The sequence below is a fragment of the Cynara cardunculus genome, unplaced genomic scaffold (genome assembly GCF_001531365.2).
Source record: "Cynara cardunculus var. scolymus isolate 2C unplaced genomic scaffold, CcrdV1 Un_Scaffold_911, whole genome shotgun sequence".
Taxonomy (NCBI): Eukaryota; Viridiplantae; Streptophyta; class Magnoliopsida; order Asterales; family Asteraceae; genus Cynara; species Cynara cardunculus.
Window position 1 is genome coordinate 111,613 of NW_020200645.1, and position 8,459 is coordinate 120,071.

The following is an 8,459-nucleotide window of genomic DNA, read 5'->3' on the forward strand; positions in this document are numbered from 1 at the left end:
CTTATTTCAAACACAACCGATGGGAATCTTTTATCACAATACTTAAGTTAAACAAAGGTGATCAGGCTCTGTTTAATTTGAGTATTATAACACGACTTCCATCCTCTGATTATACTTAGTAACTTTGTTCTGAGAACATTTGGTTATAGTTTGGTTTTAAGGAAAACCGGTGTTCTCTATAACCTATGGCTCTGATACCAAATCTGTCACACCCCGCTAAAGCGGAAACGCGAGGTATGGCAGGTAGAGTCTCATAGCAATAGAGTACAAATAACACAACCATACATTTTAAAATTTAAATACATCATAACCAAAGTTTACAATCCCAAATACAAAATTGTGAATAAAACACAAGAGAAATTTGAAGGTGATAGTTGTGACACGGCTTCTTTTAAGTGCTACCTTGATTCTTTCTTACCCCTGAAAAGCACGTCAAAACAAGTGTCAACTACAAGAGTTGGTGAGTTCACAGGTTTTATATGCACAAAATGATTTCAAATGCAGCAAATCCCAGTTATAAGTTTATGAGCAATATCTTAAAAACAAGTGCACCCCTACTCGTCAGTAAAAAGGGTGGGTATATCAACCAAATAGCGCTACCCACAAGAATCATAGGCTCGAAATGAGTTAATAGTAGTGTAAACAAACGGGGACTTTCAAACTCAACATACCATCAATAGTRTATACATTTAATTGCTCACAACAAGATTCATATATCAATATAAATCTATCAAACATTTCTTTAATTATGCTTTCCTCCCCAAATACGCAAAAACGATAAAAAGAGGTGCCGTGAATACTCACTTTTCGTAATGAAAATAGCTCATATAACACATTCAATCGTGCTTTTTACCCCAAAACGTAATAAATACTTTGAAAGAGGGGCTGTGAATACTCACTTTCCGTAATGAAATAGCTCATATCACAATTTCAATCATGCTTTTCACCCCAAAACGCGAAAATAGCAAAAAGGGGCTGTGAATACTCACTTTCCGTAATGAAATAGCTCATATCACAATTTCAATCATGCTTTTCACCCCAAAACGCGAAAATGGTAAAAAGGGGGCTGTGGATACTCACTTTCCGTAATGAAATAGCTCATATCACAATTTCAATCATGCTTTTCACCCCAAAACGCGAAAATGGTAAAAAGGGGGGCTGTGAAAAATATAGATTCGGTCTGAACACCGCACTAGTTCAACGATTCCCTATCAAAAGGAATATCCAAAACCATCACTTATTGATTTATCACTACCTATGGGGTTTAATAAATCCTAAGTCCATATTTGTCTACTTATGTCCCATAATATTATCCATGGTCCAAATTTACATAATGTCCATATGCTCATCAATGAATTAATTTATACCGGAATTGATGCTATAATCCAATAAAAGATGAAATTTTACAAAATCAACCAATCCCAAAATCTTGATCCTGGACAGAAACTTATGATACTTAAAGATGATCAAAATAAAGAGACTTCAAAAATAAGATAATTTCTCATATTTTTACATGGGTTATATAACTGAGTTATAGTCATCGTGACCAAATTTCATGTATTTTGGGCATGAAATGATGATTCAAATAATATATGCAATACAACTTATCACAACTGAAATGGCAGATTACACCACGTTAGTAAAACACTCATTAAAAGAGTTCTACTAAGTGTTCTGCAGAAATTCAAGTTGGATGAAAACCTAACACTTATACGAAACTTTTAAACTAAGAATCAATCATTTTGCATGAGTTGAGAGGAAGATATGACACCTTAAAGTCACATGCACACATCTGTCATTAGTTGACAGATTGCACACTTAACTTAAATAAATTGGTTCATGCCCCAAAACATCATATTTTTGAGTGAAATTGGATTCAAAAGAATCCTAATTCATAAAATAATATTTTAGATGAAGAATCATACATTAAGAACAAGTAAGTAGAAAGATATTAGCATTCAAAATAAGAGTTACCGACTGGTGGTTTCACAGTTTGCACACCTATAGTGTTTTAGGTGATTGGAGATCAAAACTCCATAATTTCATGTGATTCCACTTGCATGTAGGAGATAACGCATAAATTTAACTCTCAAAAGAAGAATCATCCTTTTTCATCAAGTTTTGAAAGAGATATGGTCGATGGAACATACATATACAAATCTGCCAGAATCGGACAGATTGCATGTTCATCTTATTTTGAGTAATTAAAACCTCAAATCACCACAATATTGAATGAAATCGGTGGTAGTTGAAAGGTAACTCATTAATCTAACATCCAGAAGAAAAATCAACAATTTTGAATGATTATCTAGAGAGTTATGGTTGTTCAAAGTAGGGTTTACCTACTGAAAACTCTCAGATGCACATATATAACGTTTTGAGCATTTGGGGGGTCAAAACTCAATGTTTTTGAGTGAGACCAATTGGATTACAACTCCAACTCAATAAATAAACTTTTAGAAGAAATCTCATAACATTTGGACATAACATTTACAAGATATAGACGATTTGTGCACATGCACAGAATCTGTCAGCACCAGAATATGACATTTTTAAGAAATAAACTCACATAAAATCATAAAATCAATTTTGACATTTTTCTTCAAATTAAAAGCCCACGGTGACTAAATTTATTTAGAAAGGTTTTATATTTAAAATACTAAAACTTAGTGTTTTATATATATTGGGTATAAATTAGAGCATTTGGTACTGTATAGGATGTATCAGATAATTTCGGGTCGGAACAGGACTTTCTAAGCAACTGCCGAAATCTCTTAAAATTTTTCAACCAAACTAACCTAACTAACTCCTAATCTTATAAATTACCTTCAATAACACTAATATAATCTTAATAAGAGCTAACATGGGAGTTCGAATTTGACGGCTGTCACACAATGCCAGCCGAATACCCTATCATCCTAGAAATCCTGAAAGGACATCCCATAGCATACTTTTTATCAGCCAATACACCTGTTCCAATGGTGTATTTACAACAATTCTAGAGTACGCTTACTTTGGAAAAAGATGGGGACACCATTTATTTCGAAGGAGAAGTTGACGAATATGTCAGTCGTCTGACATTGAAACGTCTAAGAAGAATTCTTTGTCTGCCCGAACCAGGCTCTACTGGTTTTGAAGACATTGTATCAGATGAACAACTTTTCTTGGACATCAAACGTTTTGGATACTCGGTAGAATTGAATAACCCGACTCAATTCAAAAGACGATTCCTACCATCAATCTGTCATTTGTTGTTTTCCATTCTGAATAGATGCCTGACGTTAAAGACAGCGGGCATAGATACTTGCAGTAGCTCGTTTCTTAAATTATTTCATGGCATTGTCTTCTTGAGAAACTATGACTATGCTTTAGTCATATGGAATGAGTTGGTGGAGCTGGTCAATGCAAAAAGATTCCCGTCTAAAGCTCGGAAATTTGTGCCCTTTCAGAGATTTTTGCAATTGTTTATTAAGGCTATGACGAATGCTAACGAAGATATTCCGGCCAGATCAAATTTTGAAAAAGGGCCGACATTCGTCATGACCAGAATTCGACAGCATACAGAAGTAGAACATTTGGATTCTATAATGCCAGTACCACCAGAACTAATTGCCTTAGCTGATCAGACCGCTCAGTGCGTTATAAACTATAGGAGAGTGATAGATCCGATAGCTCAACCAGAATCGGTTGAACTTGCCCAAGGATCACCCCATGCCTCAGTTGTGAGAAAGGAGTTAGAAATAGAAGAGCGAGTTCAGGAACAGGGGTTACCTGAACAGGGAAGTGTGATGAGAGAAAAAGAAATAGAGAGGGGTGAACAGGTGGGGTAGTGTCTGACGGCAAAGTATTTCATCTGCTAGTACTTCCACAACTTCGTCAAGTTCGGAAGCAACTGAAACCGATAATGAGGCAGGTTCTGATGATCATGATGATGATGATAATAATGATGATGGAGGGGAAGATCGTGCTCAAACTGTTTTTTCAACTGTTCCTTCTCAGAATATTCCGATTGGAACACTAGTTGATGACATAGATGACATTCATTCGTTGATGACATAGATGACATAATCGGGCACCTGCTACTGACATTCATTCGTTGAATGTTGGTATTGAACAAGACATAGATAGCCCAGCTATGCAAATACACACCCCACCCATCCACTCAACTGGTTCTCAACAACCAGTTGTTTCAATTGAACACGGGGATAGAGCACATCTGCTAACTACTTCTCATTTGGAGAATGTAGTTATTGATATAAGTAGGCTGCTGCCCCAGCCTACGACTTCGATTCTGTGCACCTCGAGTCTAGWGCCCATACACATAGGTACACATGAGTCTAGAGCATCTGTTGCTTCAAGTGCAGTTCTTAATGAACTTGCCGGAACGATCGAAGTGGTGTCTTTTGACATTTCACAAGGATAGGTCGAAAGTACTACCAATGCTAATATCATGCCAACATTGAACGTAAGCACAACAGTTTATTCAACTATTGTTACAACTGGTAATCTAAGTGATCCAGGTGTGAGTTTACCCGACTTTGTGTCAGGGGAACATCTGGACAGCGCCCTAAAGGCTGTTCAAGATAATATGGATGCTCAAATGGCCAGTCTGAAAAGACTTCTGAAGGGAAAGGAAACTGTAGAAGAAGAGCCACCATCTGCGCCATCACCACCACATGTACCTGAACCGTCAGTACAAGAACAATCGGTGGATGAACTTAAATCGTTATTATATGCAAAATTGATGGCATCTCAAAATCCAGATGCTAAAGATGCATATTTGCTTGGCCTCTTACGACAACAATTAGATGTTAACCCTTTTGTTCGAGCCTCAGAGTTTTTGGCTTTTCAAGATGTGGTTACTTCTAGCTTCTCCAAAGTTAGCAAGTTAATCACATCTAAAACCCAAGATCTAAAAAGTTCAATGGATGCACTTGTTGAACGAGTATCTATTTTGGAAGAAACTTGCAGGTCTCAGGCCATATCTCTTAAACGAAGGCATGACGATCCGGATGATCCTGATAGTCATGAGGGGGAGAGAAAGAGAAAGAGATTGGCCGAGACATCTGAGCAAGCTGCAAGGGTTGGAGAGGTGCCATCAACTCAAGACGTAATTACTGAAGCTTCTGTTCCGGAATCTGTTTGGGAAAGAACATTTCAGGCTATTGTGATAGAAGATGAAGAAATGGAGACAAGTCCTACGATCGAGCCAATGGTTGAAAAGCCGACAGACTCCATAGTAGGAACAAGGATGTTATTGGACTTGTCTGCCAATGTAGGTTTCAACGATGTGTTCTCTACTACTCTGGGTGGAGAGCAAGATTTTGGAGAAGACATTGACAACATTGACGAGTTGACTGGGATCTACTTTGATTTTGAAGCTGATATAAATGATGAAGATCAAGTTTTTCCTGTTCAAGAAGACCGTCTGACTGCTCCAGAATCTTCCACTGCAGATGTACCTGATGTGTCAGACGTCCCTGCTCAAAGAGAACATGTTGATCCTACTGAAATCTTCACCAGAAATTATGTGCCATTTCATATCAGAGCGAACTTTCCTGGTTATGATAGAGAAAGAATCCGAGAGCCATATTTAGAAGATATCTACTTTGGAATTTTCATCCGATATCGAAAAGCTCTGAGCGGTGATAAAGTTATTGGCATTCATCGTCAGACCAAAGATTACCACATTGAATACAAACACCTTTTGAAAGCCAAGCGTCTACCGATAAGTGAAGTGCGTACCAAGCATCGGGTTGTCACGATCAAACAAATTGATGCTCAAAAGCTTCTAAGAATCTGGTTTCCCGTGTTTACAGCTACTAGACAGGATGGTCAGATCTGGAGATTCAGTGAAGATGATTTTTCAAGCTTATACTTGGAAGATCTTGAATATATGTACTTCAAAATTAGAAACATGACAAACAGGAAGGAAGGAAGGAGAACTGATTGCTCTTGAAGCTATCAAGAGATTTATGAGTTGTCATGTGAAGCTGGCTATGGTCATTGATGTTCAAATGGGCCTTGAAGACAATCAACGRATCATCAATCTGAAAAGACCAAATCAAGAATTAGAAGATATTGAAGCTTATCCAGTTTAATTCTTGAAAAGCCAGAGTTCGGGGTCATATACTTTGCTCAACTTCAAGTGAAGAAATTCATGAGATTTAGTGAGTTGAACAATTATTCCGATGGAACGATAAGATTGGTGAGAAGGGCGCTTGACTTAAAAAGGGTAAACAATGACAGAGCTGCTGAATCTGAGAGGATAAGTTCCAAAGAAAGATATTTGTTGATCAATGCGATAAATTTGCTCGAGGAGAAAATCCAATACAGTAACGCTCTAAGGAGATTAGAGAAGATTCTTGGACTTCAAAAGACGAAATTTACAAGAGTCCAAACTTGAATCCAAAGGGGGAGAATGTTTGGTTTAAGTAAGAGCTTTATTGTTGTATTCAAGTTTCTCCTTAGTTTACTTGCTTTGTAATAGTGTAGTTTTACTATTTCCTTAGTATAAATAGTATTTTCCTTGTAATTGTCATTACCAAGTTATTAGCAGATTGTAATCAAGATTAGAGCTGTAATTCTCTCTCTCTCTGAATCAAATCAGTAACATTTGATGATGATCTATTCTTTCTACTGTTACATTCATCTTGTTCTTGAAGATCTTATTATTTTTGTATGAATCTTGGACTTCACAAAATCCTATAAACAAGGAAATAATCATTATCGAAAATGGGATCAACACCATCCTTCAAGATTCTGAAGATAGTCATCTAGAGCATAGACCAACCAGAGGGGTTATGGTCATGCGCAGTTCATCGCACCTATGGACGTTCATCGCACCTATGGTTGTCCATAGCGGCTCTGGTCCTAAAGGACTTTTAGAGTCCAGAGTCTCTGGTCAATAGAACCAGAGGCTCTGGTCATCCATAGGGGCTCTGGTCGTCCATTGGGGCTCTGGTCGTCCATAGGGGCTTTGGTCTTCTTCCAGACTTAGTCATTTTAAGACAACAACATCCTCAGATCTTCCATCCTTGACCCTTATTGCTTTGATAAAACTTTTATAATAATTAGGATCATATTTGGTCCTAACACGGGGTTAGAAGGATACTACCAAAAATTCATGCAGGATTTCTCTAACATTGCAGTACCATTAACAAAATTGACTCAGAAAAATGTTAAGTTTCAGTGGGAAGAAGATCAACAAAAGGCTTTTCATTATTGAAAGATAATTTGTGCAGCGCTCCAGTTCTATCTTTGCAAGAAGAATCAGAAGATTTCATGGTCTACAGTGATGCTTCGAAGTTGGGTTTGGGTTGTGTTCTGATGCAGAGGGAGAAAGTAATTACTTATGCATCTAGATAGCTGATGGATCATGAGAAACAGTACCCAACACATGACATGGAGCTTGCAACCATAGTTTTTTCTTTGAAGATTTGGAGACATTACTTGTTGGGGACTAAGTGTTAGATCTTTACAGATCATAAAGGTCTCCAACATTTATTCAAACAAAAGGAGTTAAACATGCGGCAACGACGATGGATCGAATTGGTTAATGATTATGATTGTGAAATTATTTACCATCCGGGAAAACCTAATGTGGTAGCAGATGCTCTGAGGAGGAAGGAAAAGAGTGGTATGATTAGGGTTGTAGCTATGAAAATGAATTTGTGCCAGATCTTCACGGTCAAATTGCAAAATGTCATTATTGTAATCATTGAAGCAATAATACAAAATCATTTGGTTAAAATTCTCTCTACTTGTTCTTATTGTTCGATACAAGATTTATCTGATGTGGAGTATTATGGGACAATCAATTGGTATCAGAGCAGAGACTGTAGAGGTTTGATTAAAGATTTGCACGAATTTCAAAAAATTTGCACATAATTCTGGATTTTTTGGAATCTGATCGGACTTTTCATAGACTGTTCTTGAGCATTCATTGACTTTTTCATCTCATTCATCTCAAATCTCATTCATTTTTGCGATTTGATTGACAAAACTTGGATTACTATGTGCGATTGGATATACTGATTCATTGTTGTTCATACAATTTTGTGGTTTGATCAATAATTTTGAGTGTTTTGAAAGATTTTTGGATTTTTGGAAAACTTTCTGTTCTTGCAAAACTTATAAATTTTTGTGTTTTGATCCATTTTTGGCTGAATATTTGAGAAAATTGGTGTTTTTCTTTGAAGGTAATCCGGTTGAAGTGGTGACCGTAGTTGATCATATCCGGATATTGTAACAACCCACATATTCTATGTACCGATAATCCACATCATCATACTCATAACACAAATATAACATTGTTTACAAAATACAGATTAACAAAATACTTTCTTGTAATACATTTTGAATAACTAAACGTCATTCATTCTAAACTTTTCCCTTGCCTTTATCTTGCGAGGTATGATGACCTGCAAAACAGGTTAGTCCAACAACTGAGCGTTAGA